Source organism: Hyla sarda, chromosome 3 (genome assembly GCF_029499605.1).
Source record: "Hyla sarda isolate aHylSar1 chromosome 3, aHylSar1.hap1, whole genome shotgun sequence".
NCBI classification, from domain to species: Eukaryota; Metazoa; Chordata; class Amphibia; order Anura; family Hylidae; genus Hyla; species Hyla sarda.
In genome coordinates, this window is record NC_079191.1 from 151,200,948 (window position 1) to 151,215,118 (window position 14,171).

At 48.7% G+C, this 14,171-nt stretch overlaps 1 protein-coding gene across 5 annotated transcripts in view; it reads right to left on the reverse strand.

The window, feature by feature from the left end:
- ZMAT3 (zinc finger matrin-type 3) overlaps positions 1–14,171 on the reverse strand; it is a 96,209-nt gene that overhangs the window by 65,810 nt on the left and 16,228 nt on the right. The window contains exon 2 of one of the 5 annotated variants that reach the window (XM_056565226.1): positions 3,748–3,836. The exons of 2 other annotated variants lie outside the window; for them this stretch is intronic. The gene's annotated coding sequence lies outside the window, so the exon portion shown is untranslated. Of the gene's footprint in view, positions 1–2,006; positions 2,321–3,747; positions 3,837–14,171 lie in introns of those variants that run through there. 2 more of the 5 variants (XM_056565228.1, XM_056565225.1) reach the window with 2 other exon arrangements.

Genomic DNA, 14,171 nt, shown 5'->3' on the forward strand with positions numbered 1-14,171 from the left:
AGGGGACCACTATATGGGGGCAGGCAGTGATGAGTATGTAGGGGATGTAGAGTATGGGACCACTATATGGAGGCAGTGATGAGTATGTAGGGGATGTAGAGTAGGGGACCACTATATGGAGGCAGGCAGTGATGAGTATGTAGGGGATGTAGAGTAGGGACCACTATATGGAGGCAGTGATGAGTATGTAGGGACCACTATATGGAGGCAGTGATACGTATGTAGGGGATGTAGAGAAGGGGACCACTATATGGAGGGAGGCAGTGATGAGTATGTAGGGGATGTAGAGTAGGGGACCACTATATGGAGGCAGGCAGTGATGAGTATGTAGGGGATGTAGAGTAGGGGACCACTATATGGAGGGAGGCAGTGATAAGTATGTAGGGGATGTAGAGTAGGGGACCACTATATGGAGGCAGGCAGTGATGAGTATGTAGGGGATGTAGAGTAGGGGACCACTATATGGAGGCAGTGGTGAGTATGTAGGGGATGTAGAGTAGGGGATCACTATATGGAGGCAGGCAGGGATGAGTATGTCGGGGATGTAGAGTAGGGGACCACTATATGGAGGCAGGCAGTGATAAGTATGTAGGGGATGTAGAGTAGGGACTACTATATGGAGGCAGTGATGAGTATGTAGGGGATGTAGAGTAGGGACCACTATATGGAGGCAGTGATAAGTATGTAGGGGATGTAGAGTAGGGGACCACTATATGGAGGGAGGCAGTGATGAGTATGTAGGGGATGTAGAGTAGGGGACCACTATATGGAGGCAGGCAGTGATGAGTATGTAGGGGATGTAGAGTAGGGGACCACTATATGGAGGCAGGCAGTGATGAGTATGTAGGGGATGTAGAGTAGGGGACCACTATATGGAGGGAGGCAGTGATAAGTATGTAGGGGATGTAGAGTAGGGGACCACTATATGGAGGCAGGCAGTGATGAGTATGTAGGGGATGTAGAGTAGGGGACCACTATATGGAGGGAGGCAGTGATAAGTATGTAGGGGATGTAGAGTAGGGGACCACTATATGGAGGCAGTGATGAGTATGTAGGGGATGTAGAGTAGGGGACCACTATATGGAGGCAGGCAGTGATGAGTATGTAGGGGATGTAGAGTAGGGGACCACTATATGGAGGCAGTGATGAGTATGTAGGGGATGTAGAGTAGGGGACCACTATATGGAGGCAGTGATGAGTATGTAGGGGATGTAGAGTAGGGGACCACTATATGGAGGCAGTGATGAGTATGTAGGGGATGTAGAGTAGGGGACCACTATATGGAGGCAGTGATGAGTATGTAGGGGATGTAGAGTAGGGGACCACTATATGGAGGCAGGCAGTGATGAGTATGTAGGGGATGTAGAGTAGGGGACCACTATATGGAGGCAGTGATGAGTATGTAGGGGATGTAGAGTAGGGGACCACTATATGGAGGCAGTGATGAGTATGTAGGGGATGTAGAGTAGGGGACCACTATATGGAGGCAGGCAGTGATGAGTATGTAGGGGATGTAGAGTAGGGGACCACTATATGGAGGTAGGCAGTGATAAGTATGTAGGGGATGTAGAGTAGGGGACCACTATATGGAGGGAGGCAGTGATAAGTATGTAGGGGATGTAGAGTAGGGGACCACTATATGGAGGCAGGCAGTGATAAGTATGTAGGGGATGTAGAGTAGGGGACCACTATATGGAGGGAGGCAGTGATAAGTATGTAGGGGATGTAGAGTAGGGGACCACTATATGGAGGCAGGCAGTGATGAGTATGTAGGGGATGTAGAGTAGGGGACCACTATATGGAGGGAGGCAGTGATAAGTATGTAGGGGATGTAGAGTAGGGGACCACCATATGGAGGCAGGCAGTGATAAGTATGTAGGGGATGTAGAGTAGGGGACCACTATATGGAGGGAGGCAGTGATAAGTATGTAGGGGATGTAGAGTAGGGGACCACTATATGGAGGCAGGCAGTGATGCACAGGGCACAGATGTCAGTCACTACTCACACACAGCGGCGGGGACCAGGCTCCACAATCCGCTCTCACCGGGATTCCTCCGGAGCAGCGACCATCATGTGCACTGGAGAATGGTGAGGCCCTGCCGGTCGCTCTCTGTCTCTGCAGCGGCTTGTACGGTCCCAGTAGCCGCAGAGCCCTTTCCTCCTCCCCGGCTGGCTGTGTGTACGAGCTTCCGGGGCCTTCCGCCCTCCCATTGGCCGCCTGCCACAGACGGTACAGGGAGGACGGGGGCATCGGCAGGTGTGCGGGCACATCACGGGGCAGCGGGGCTGACGGTACATGGAGCAGACACAGCCCTGCTATCTGTGTATTGTTATGTGTCTTATTATCTGTTATTATTTCCTATATCATTCCCTGTGTGCACTTGGCTGATACTTTCTCTCACTCCCAGCAGTTCATGGTAGAGGTAATGCACAGCTGTGTGTGGGCGAGCTGGAGTCCCCTGTATGTAGTACTGCGCCACCATATGGGGATCTGCACACTGTCCTCTCACAACATTATTGCCCCTAGAAGCATTACTAAGTATAAAATATTCATATAAACCCAAGATATTTCTCAGCACTTTGCAGATATTGAGGGACATTTCTCCCTTAGCACATTGGAAAGTGTGCATTAAGGTCATTTATTTTGTTTGCGACAGACATATCGATGGCTTTATGACAAACTTGACACTTTGTAAAGAAAAGTTGCACATTATAAATCAGCAACCCCTGTACAGTGAAAAACCAAAAGTGCGTACCAAAGAAATTTTAGTCAAAGTCACTTCAGTAAAAGCTGCACAAATTTTGCACAACATTTCTGTGACTTATCTACACCAAAAAAAAAGGCTCTCAACCTGTTGATAAATACCCCCCCCCCCCCCCCCCCATTGTCACGCTACTTAGTGGGAGAATTGGTTAGGGGCACCCTTCGCAAACTTTAATAGAGTCAGTCATGTTTCCAGTAGGGTGTCCATTTATTTGCCAGGATGTGACCCATCTGTAGGTTCCTTTTTTTCTGGTTGTTTGGTCCCAGTCCCTGTCACAATACATGGTTAGATCCACATCACGTTATAACAGTACATTGCTGGTATATCACAAACCTGTCATAAAGGGATGGAAACGTATACTGCAGTATACTGGCACCCGCCCCATTCACTTTAATGGCCTAAATGTACTAGTGTCTACATTCATGCCATTTCCCTCCCCTGTATATATTTATTTAGTGGGAGGCATAGCTAAATGTGGTTGCCCAGTACGCCCATTAGCCTGTGACCCTTGGTGATAGAATGAGCACGCCAATGGCATCGTCCCCCTACCGAAAGAACCATAGTAACCCATGTGCGCTACAGGTTGTCAAACTACCACCAGCCAGAATTGAGCAATGAGAAAGCCCCAAACATTTATCATAAATGGAAAAACACAGAAACTACTAAGATAGACAAATATTCAAAAAGAACCGCTAGATATCATATGCACGAAAAGAGGATGACAGGGCATGATAGAGAATAAGCATGATAGCGCATGAGTCAACCAGTATGTGATGTGATACCAAACGCTTACACCTAGAGGTGCCTGAGAGGAGAGCCAGCTAGGGAAATTATGCGTGACTTGCGTATGAATCCTACCAACGGGGAAATGAAAATAGTATGAGCCACGTGTTAGCCTAGCAACTGAACAGATGCGAAGACTAGAGACTAGCAATTTTAACCTGAAACACATAACCAAGCGGTAAAAATTACAAGGTGTACCTTCTCAAATAGGCTGTACGTCAGACAATAAATATGAGGACCCTTGTAGGACAGAGGCGACAACTAGAGACATGGCTGAAATAACGGATCTAAGGACGGAATAGGGGAAATATCGTTACCCAAGTATCCTGGTTATGCCTATACTCCATATGCGGTATGTACCAGCTGTATATATACACACTGTTGTTGCGTGCCTAGACATGCTAGTATGGCCGTGCGATGTGCTGTGCATATAAAGTATACCAGCATCAAGCACATACCCCATATGTAGTATATTACTTCTCAGCCTGAACAAACATCTTACTAAATATACATGATGCATCCCTGCCGTATATCTATATGACCCCCTACATTAGAAACAGCTGGAGGCACCCGGTGGTTGACGTGCAGCAAAGTCGTCTTGCTGCCAGCCACGTGACCGGGCACCCCCTGGTGTCCCCCGTATTGACACCTGCTGCTACCGGCAGGAAACTCGGCCCCCGCATCACCTGCAATCCTAACCACAACTGGAGGCACTCCGAGGTATGTCAGGACAGCGGGGCCAGCTGCGTACACTAGCGTAAGCTAGGAACCGGCCCCGCTGTACAATCCATCCGATCAGCTGATCCAGGTGGCCACGCAACGTGCACAGGATGCCGGCGCAGCGCACCAGACACCAGTGCCCCGAGATCAACTGATCGGCTGCCGCGACCACCCCGCCGGATGGTACCGCCAGCAGGCTGAGTCCTCGGCAGCGCTCACCCCCCCGCTGGCCCTGGTCCGCCGAGACCAGGCCCCCGGGTGAGTGACACATTGGCCCTAGGACCGCGCCGCTCCTACCGGAAGCACCCGACCAGCATCAAGCAGTTTACCCCGCCGGGCTGCCCCCAGTGATCGCCGACGCTGCCTGGGACCAAACCCGAGCCCTACCTTATCCTGCAACGCTGGCCACTGCTCTCCGCTCCCTTCTTAGACTCACCACAGTACGTGGACCGGAACCGGAAGTCCACCGGAAAAAGAAAAACGCCCGCAACGGTAAGGCCTCCCCCCCCCCCCCCCCTATCCCTGTTATATATGGAGGCTAGCGGCTCCTCCCATAAATCCAGGTTGTGCTAACCTTTTACACACATATATATATATATACACTATATATACACACACACCAGCAATGTACTGGCATGAATGAGAATCCAGCTTAAATTCCAACTGAACTTATCAGAATGGGGGAGGGTTATTACAGCCTGTGCAGAGGAAAAGTTGACCAGTTGCCCATAGCAACCAATCAGATCGCTTCTTTAATTTTTCAGAGACATAAACTGATTGGTTGCTATTGGCAGCTCAGCAACTTTTCATCTGCACATGTTTTGATAACTCTTCCCCTATTATTTTAAAAGCAGTGATTCTAAGGCTGTGTTTTCTCTTCGCAGTTTTTTTGTGGTCACTGCAGTTTTTGAGGGAAAGCAAGAAGTGAATTCAAAACGAATGGGAAATATAAAGGAAAGACTCACATTTCTAATTCCTCATGGATCCACTTATGGTTATGGTTTAACCGAAAAAAATGCCATTAGGGTGCTGTAACACCATGTTTGTGCTGTCCATGGTATGGATAGGATACTTTGACAAAATAAAGTAGTAGGCACAAACCCATTGATTTCAGTGGCTTAAATATAGTCAGCTAGTGGTTCCAAAGTGAGGCAATCCAATATCCGTGTACACTTGGAAACTGACTCGAACATGGTCACTAGCTGACTACAGTACAATCAGGCCACTGAAATCGATAGGGCCGGTTCCTCTCTGTGAACTGATACGTCATCGCCCCGTTTGAAAATTTTGCTAACATCCATGGCATGTATTGTGAAAGTGTAAAATATATGTGGATATATTTTTTTATACACATATTTTCACGTATAGCCAAAAAATTGCCACAAAAACAGATAATAAAACATAGTCTTAGGCCAGGTTCGTACTTCGTAAAATGTTTAATTTTATGCACTAATTTTCATCTGTAATCGTGGCTATCTTTTTACTGATCAAGTCTGAAAATACCATGTAATGTAAAATACACCGCATTTATAAACCTAACCTAAGGGAGAATAGCTCCATCATATGGCACCAGTGAAGCATGAGGTGTCAAAAAATCTGAAAGAAAAAGATCTTTGCCTCTTTATGAGGAATATGGAGGTACAGTAGAAATCTATGGGTGCCTTAATCTCTGTAACAACTCAACTGCATGAACTCATAGGATCGTATTCAGGTAAGGCAGATGTGTACAAATCTACAGTACAATATTCAGCTGGGAATATTATATCAACTTTTCAAGAATTGCTGAAATGGGACAAAATGAGCAAGGAGGCGAGGGGTACTGCTAGTATATACAGGGGGGGCTACTTACTACCTACAAGAGGGGGCCACTAATACTACCTACAGACATCGGGGGGGAGATAGGAGTGCGGTAGGCAGACAGGTCTGCTAATTACTACCTACAGGGGGGAGGGGGCTGTACTACTATATACGACGGGACGGGGGCTACTGTACACAGAGGGGGCTACTTACTATCTACAAGGGAGGCTACTGTATAAAGGGGAAGGGGTACTAACTACCTACAGGGGGCACTGCTACTATATACAGGGGGCTCTGTATATAGGGGGGCTGCTACTATATACAGGGGGGCTATGTATAAAGGGGGGCTGCTACTATGAACAGGGGAGGATACTTATTACCTACGAGGGGTTAATAATACTACCTACATGTGGGGGGTGGACTGCTAATGCTACCTACAAAAAGGGCTGCTTATACTACCTACAGTGGGGGGGGGGGGGGGGGTCTGCTAATACTACGCAAAGGACCTGTCTACCTACTGAATCAGCCTAACTACCTAATGTACTCTTTCCCAACCCACTCATCTACTCACCCTACTGTGTGGGACACCAAGGGGGTTATTATTACTGTTTGGAAGATAGATGCTGGAAAAGTGCAGAGCCTAAAATGTTTGTCTTGCAGGTTTTGTGAAGTAGAGTTGTGGCTGGAAAAAATCGTAATGATGGCCTAGGTCAGATGGAGAAAAAAAAGGAAAGTGAACAGCTATGATCTGAGAAGACTAACAAGATTTAACTTATATGGTCTGCAAAGCTTGTGAACAGCTAATATCTACCAATATATTGTTTCTTGACGGGAAGGAGGGTATAAATGCAGGTATTATTGTAATATTGTGATAATATTTCTCCTTGTATACTGGTATTATTGGTAATATTGGTCTTAGTATACAGGTCTTGGTCATTAACAGTATGATGGTAATATGTATGGTGATAATATTCCTTCTTGTATACTGGTATTATTGGTAATATTGGCCTTAGTATACATGATTTGGTCAGTAACAGTATAATAGTAATATGTATAGTGATAATATTCCTTCTTGTATAATGGTATTATAGGTTATATTGGTCTCAGTATACAGGGTTTGGTCAGTAACAGTATTATAGTAAAATGTATGATGATATTCCTCCTTGTATACTGGCATTATTGGTAACATTTTATATACGCTGTATATAATATATATATATATATATATATATATTGTCAGGATTCGGCAGGCTGGTGGTGGATCCTCTGTGTCAGTGAGGGATTGGCGTGGACCGTACCAGAGGACTGGTTCTAAGTTGCTACTGGTTTTCACCAGAGCCTGCCGCAAAGCGGGATGGTCTTGCTGCGGCGGTAGCAACCAGGTCGTGCCCACCGGTAGCGGCTCAACCTCACTGACTGCTGAGACAGGCGCGGTACAAGGGACAAGGCAAGAGCAAGGTCGGACGTAGCAGAAGGTCAGGGCAGGCAGCAAGGATCGTAGTCAGGGGCAACAGCAGAGGGTCTGGAACACTGGCTTGGAACATACACAAAACGCTTTCACTGGCACTAGGCAACAAGATCCGGCGATACCAGGAAGGGGAAGTGGGTTTTTATAAGGAGGACACAGGTGCAGGTACTGATTGGGCCAGGCGCCAATCAGTGGCGCACTGGCCCTTTAAATCTCATAGAGCGGGGCCGCGCGCGCCGGGACTGAGCAGATGGAGGACGGGGCAGGTGAGGAGATTGGGATGCGAGCCGTGGGCGGGCGCGTCCAGCAACGCGGGTCGCATCCCCGCCGGAGACACTAATGCAGCGCTCCCGGTCAGCGGGTCAGAGGGTGGGAGCAGGACGTTGGAGCCACGGCAGGCCGAGAAGAACTTCAGAGGTGCAGTTAGACAGAACGAAAAATTCAATTTTTTCATGGTGAAGTCCAATGCTCATGGGCAGGGGTTCAGTGCGGTAGCGCACAGTGCAGTCCAATTTTTCTCCGTTAACAGAAGAGATAGAGAGCGGTTTGAAGAGACGGGTTACTGGGATGATGAACCTATTAACAAATAAGGCCAAAATAAAATTTCCTGCAGAACCAGAGTCCAAGAAGGCAACAGCTGAGAAGGAGGAGTTGGCGGAAGGAGAACTCCGCACAGGCACAGTGAGACGTGGAGAAGCAGAATTCACACCAAGAGACGCCACTCCCACGTGAACAGGGTGCGTGAGTGCGTTTCCCAGACGCGGGGGACGAATAGGGCAGTCCACTAGGAAATGTTCGGTACTAGCGCAGTACAGGCATAAATTTTCATCTCTGCGAAGAGACCTCTCTTCATGGGTTAGGCGAGACCGATCCACTTGCATAGCCTCCTCGGCGGGAGGCACAGGGGTAGATTGCAGAGGATTCTGGGAGAGAGGTGCCCAGAGATCAAGGTCCTTTTCCTGGCGGAGCTCCTGGTGTCTTTCAGAAAAACGCATGTCGATGTGGCTGGCCAAATGGATAAGTTCAGACAGGTTAGCAGGAATTTCTTGTGCGGCCAGTACATCTTTGATGTTGCTGGATAAGCCTTTCTTGAAGGTCGCGCAGAGGGCCTCATTGTTCCAGAATAGCTCTGAGGCGAGGGTACGAAACTGGATGGCGTATTCGCCTACAGAAGAACTCCCCTGGACGAGGTTCAGCAAAGCAGTCTCGGCTGAGGAGGCCCGGGCTGGCTCCTCAAAGACACTACGAACTTCAGCGAAGAAGGACTGGATAGTAGCAGTGGCAGGATCGTTGCGGTCCCAGAGTGGTGTGGCCCATGACAAGGCCTTTCCAGACAGGAGGCTGACCCCGAAAGCCACCTTAGACCGTTCAGTGGGGAATAGGTCCGACATCATCTCCAAGTGCAAGGAACACTGGGACGAGAAGCCACGGCACAACTTAGAGTTCCCATCGAACTTGTCTGGTAGGGACAAGCGGAGTCTGGAAGTGGCAACTTGCTGCGGAGGATAGGCAGGAGCTGGCAGAGGAGATGGTTGCTGCTGAAGAGGCAGAAGCTGCTGTAGCATGGCGGTCAACTGCGACAGCTGCTGTCCTTGTTGGGCAATCTGTTGGGATTGCTGGGCGACCACCGTGGTTAGGTCAGCGAGACTTGGCAGCGGAACCTCAGCGGGATCCATGGCCGGATCTACTGTCAGGTATTATTGTAATAATTGTAATATTGTGATAATATTTCTCCTTGTATACTGGTATTATTGGTAATATTGGTCTTAGTATACAGGTCTTGGTCATTAACAGTATGATGGTAATATGTATGGTGATAATATTCCTTCTTGTATACTGGTATTATTGGTAATATTGGCCTTAGTATACATGATTTGGTCAGTAACAGTATAATAGTAATATGTATAGTGATAATATTCCTTCTTGTATAATGGTATTATAGGTTATATTGGTCTCAGTATACAGGGTTTGGTCAGTAACAGTATTATAGTAAAATGTATGATGATATTCCTCCTTGTATACTGGCATTATTGGTAACAATTTATATACGCTGTATATAAATATATATATATATATATATATATATTGTCAGGATTCGGCAGGCTGGTGGTGGATCCTCTGTGTCAGTGAGGGATTGGCGTGGACCGTACCGGAGGACCGGTTCTAAGTTGCTTCTGGTTTTCACCAGAGCCCGCCGCAAAGCGGGATGGTCTTGCTGTGGCGGTAGCAAGGTCGTGTCCACCGGTAGCGGCTCAACCTCACTGACTGCTGAGACAGGCGCGGTACAAGGGACAAGGCAAGAGCAAGGTCGGACGTAGCAGAAGGTCAGGGCAGGCAGCAAGGATCGTAGTCAGGGGCAACAGCAGAGGGTCTGTAACACAAGCTTGGAACATACACAAAACGCTTTCACTGGCACTAGGCAACAAGATCCGGCGATACCAGGAAGGGGAAGTGGGTTTTTATAAGGAGGACACAGGTGCAGGTACTGATTGGGCCAGGCGCCAATCAATGGTGCACTGGCTCTTTAAATCTCAGAGAGCCGGCGCGCGTGCGCCCTAGGGAGCGGGGCCGCTCGCGCCGGGACTGAGCAGATGGAGGACGGGGCAGGTGAGGAGATTGGGATGCGAGCCGTGGGCGGTCGCGTCCAGCAACGCGGGTCGCATCCCCGCTGGTGACACTAATGCAGCGCTCCCGGTCAGCGGGTCTGACCAGGGCGCTGCATGGAGGTGAACGCCGCGAGCGCTCCGGAGAGGAGCAGGGACCCGGAGCGCTCGGCATAACATATATATTGTAAGTATTCCTCCTTGGGGATAGCTCTGGGATCGTCCTGGACACTGCCATGAGACACGTTTCCTCTCAATAAATCGTCAGACAATGGTTATTCATGCAAGTCTGGCACCTTGTCAGCTTTATTTAGAGCAGGGGTCTCAGACTCCCGGCCCGCAAAAGTTTGTGGCCTGCGCCAGGTATGTAGTGAAGAAAACTGTATCTTGAAGCAGTTCTGTGTCCTGAGCCCCCCTCCATCAACCAATCACAGTGTCTCAGCACTCAGCACAGTGACTCAGCACTTTCCTCAGCTATTCAGGACACAGAACGCTTCAAGACACAGTTTTCTTCACTACTCCGAAGAGGAGAAGCGCAGTGCAGGACAAGTAAGGTTGTCTGTGTGTGTGTGTGTCTGTCTGCGTGTGTGCGTCTGTCTGTCTGCGTGTGTGCATGTGTGTGTGTCTGTCTATGTGTGTGTGCGCATGTGTCTGTCTGTCTATGTGTGTGAGCATGTGTGGGTGTCTGTCTGCGTGTGTGTGCATGTGTATGTGTCTGTCTATGTGTGTGTGCATGTGTGTGTGTCTGTCTGTCTATGTGTGTGTGCATATGTATGCATGTGTGTCTGTCTATGTGTGTGTGTCAGTCTGTCTGTGTGTGTGCGCATGTGTGGGTGTCTGTCTGTGTGTGTCTCTGTGTGTGTGTGTGTGTGTGTGAGTCAGGGGGAGGGGGGTAATCGAAAATGCTACCTAATGTGGGGAACCTGCTACTACCTAATGTGGGGAACCTGCTTCTACCTAATGTGGGGAACTTGCTGCCCACCTAATGTGGGGAACCTGCTGGCTACCTAATGTGGGGAACCTGCTGGCTACCTAATGTGGGGAACCTGCTGGCTACCTAATGTGGGGAACCTGCTGCCTACCTAATGTGGGGAACCTGCTGCCTACCTAATGTGAGGAACCTGCTGCCTACCCAATGTGGGGAACCTGCTGCCTACCTAATGTGGGGAACCTGCTTCTGCCTAATGTGGGGAACCTGCTACTACCTAAAGTGGGGAACCTGCTGCCTACCTAACGTGGGGAACCTGCTGTCTACCTAATATGGGGAACCCCCAGAAGTAGCACCCCCATCATCCGTCAGCTTATGCTATTAACTGCTGGTGGAGAGTGTTGCTGGTGGATGATGAGGGGCGTATGATGAGGGCATTATATGTAATGGGTGCATGCGGCCCAGCCTCACCCAGCTGCTACCTCCAGTGGCCCTGACCCCTGATTTAGAGGAAAAAAACAAACATAACGCAGGAACACAATAAAATCCTAGACCGTCTGGTCACTGACTACATATATCAGCATGCCCTGACTAGTAACTGGTGAGCTACCCTCACCCAGTTAAACATGTGCCTCCTGCAACCTGCTACTCACAGTTTACACCACTTCATGGACCATTCACAGCTCTGGCTGTGTTTTTCCTCAACAGGGCCCATGTCTCCCCCTTACAGCTTGCCTGCTGTTTCCTAGGAAGAGCCAAGATTACACTGAATCTCTTCCTTATAAACACCTTCCCTCTCTGCTGCCTCATTCATTCCGCAGGGCGAGCCAAGGAAATACACCCTTTCCTTGCCACAGTATCACATATCCCCCCCCCCCCCTCTTTGCCCAGACCACCGGGAAGGAGCACTTGCACATGAACACAGTTTTAACTCAGTCTTAGCTTCAGAGGACTTCTCACATGGCTTCACCTCAGTCTCAGCTTTTGAATACTTCTCACATGGCTTTTGCTCATGGCGTTCAGACTCCGCTACTTTTAGAGAAAGCATCCCTATATCCAGTAGCTTTTACCCCACAAGCCTTTCTTTAGCCAATTCCACAATAGCTTGGTCTCCACTTCGTCTCCGCTCTCTTTTAGGACCTTCATGTCCTCTTCCATCTTTAATATTTCTGCTGCTCACTCTTGAGCTTAGCCGAGTTCATCCTCTCACTGTGCAGCAACTCTGTCAAGTCCCTGACAGTACCTTCCAGAGATAGCCATTATTATCTCAACTGCTCACTGTCCGCTAGCAGAGCCTCTTGTTCGTAGAGTTGCATTCCTAGCAAATCCAAGACAGCTGCGTGGGACCTACTGCACGTTTCATTCTGCGCTTCCAGGCTCTGCACTTTATGAGCCATCATCACTTGCTCTCTTTCCAGTTCTTCCATGGCTACCAGCCTAGCCCTGTGGACACTTCTTAGAGCCTGATATGCACCATGCAGAACACTCACTTCTTCCACCTGGAAGGAGATCTGCTTGGCCAGACTCTCCACTTCACTCTTCTTGCTGGCCACCAGACCCTGGGAGCGGGACAGTTCATCCTGCAGAGCCACAACCTCACTCTTGTGGTGCACAATTACTTTTTCCAGCCAAAGCTTTGCTTCCTGCTCTTTCTTAAAGTCTCCTCTGTCAAACGCTGTACCTCTTCTTCTTTTTCAGTCAGTTTCGCAGAAACCATCTGCAGGGTTTCTTCCAGATTCTGGATCCGCTCCAGTTATTTCCCAAGGCCAGCTCGTTGTTTCCATGACTTCTTACTCACAGCAGTCTACTCGCTGTCGCTGTAGATCCTTGAGACATGTTCTTGACATTTTCTTGTCACTTGACCTGACTCTTCTCCATCTATAGGTGGTCTCCCCCTTTTCCAGGGTCATGGCCATTTGGGTCTCGGGGTGGTTCCCGAACAGTTTCTCTGAACTGTCTCTCTGCTCCTTGGCAGACTTTTCTTTTGCCTTGACACAGTACGACTAGGGCTCCTAGGTCTGCAATAACATCTGATCCAGTGGTTTGACCTTCCTGGTTACGACCTCTAGTCCAGACGCCACATCTCCTTCACTTAGGACTCTGTCTGTGACTGTAAGCGCAGCACCTAGCTCCACCTGTACTTTCTTCCATAGTTTTGGTTTTTCCACAGACATCTCCATAGCTTATTTTCCAGTCACCTCTTTAACTTGACTCGCGGACTGTTCTTCAGCCCCCTAGTGGTCTGGCACACTCCCAACTGACTTATACCTAAGGTCTGCTGACACTCCCCGTCCTCAGCCTCTGCTGAGTAACTTTCCACTACTATGTGGTGCAAGTCAAGTGTTGTGAGCCTATCAGGTGTTCCTGCTCTAGTCACATGACAATCTTCCCACAACTGTTGAAAAAAAGGAAAATCCTTCCCCAGTACTACATCATACTCCAAGGAGGGCTCTATTGCAACCTCGTGACTTATAGTACCATAGGGAGTAGAAATACAGCCATTAACCGTTTTATAACCCCAAATACCGGCCTGCATAGGCACTATCATGGGGTCTGGCTTTCTGCAGCTGGTCTTTACCAGACGTATTATACATCTAGGTTCTAACAAAGCCATCATCTTTTGCCAGCTCACACAGGTTTTCTTTTGTCCTGTCAGAGGTGGCAACAGTAGTACATCCGAAGACATCAGCACAAGTTTTCCAACAAAAACATTATCAGCCTGCATGTGTTCACAATTTACAGCACCATTCACACAGTCCAGTAGATACACCCCAGTCTTCACTAACTCCGGAACCTTTGTGTGCAGATTCTCTGGTGCACTTTCGGCATCCCACAACTGCCAGAAATACAGAAAGTCTTTGCCCAGTACATTTTCAACTGTAAGTTCTGCACATACCTCCATCATATGGCTCACTGCCCCAAAACATGTTTCAAAGTCAATTTGAATAGTCTTCCCGGGCTCCGGTCGGGACTTCACAAAGGGAATTATAACTGGCATAATAGGAGAAACAGTCTGGTAATAATTCAAGTCCACCAGCTGTGGGATTCCACTCACGAATAACTCACAGGTCCTCTTTTCCATCTTGGCGACTACCGGTTGTGGCCC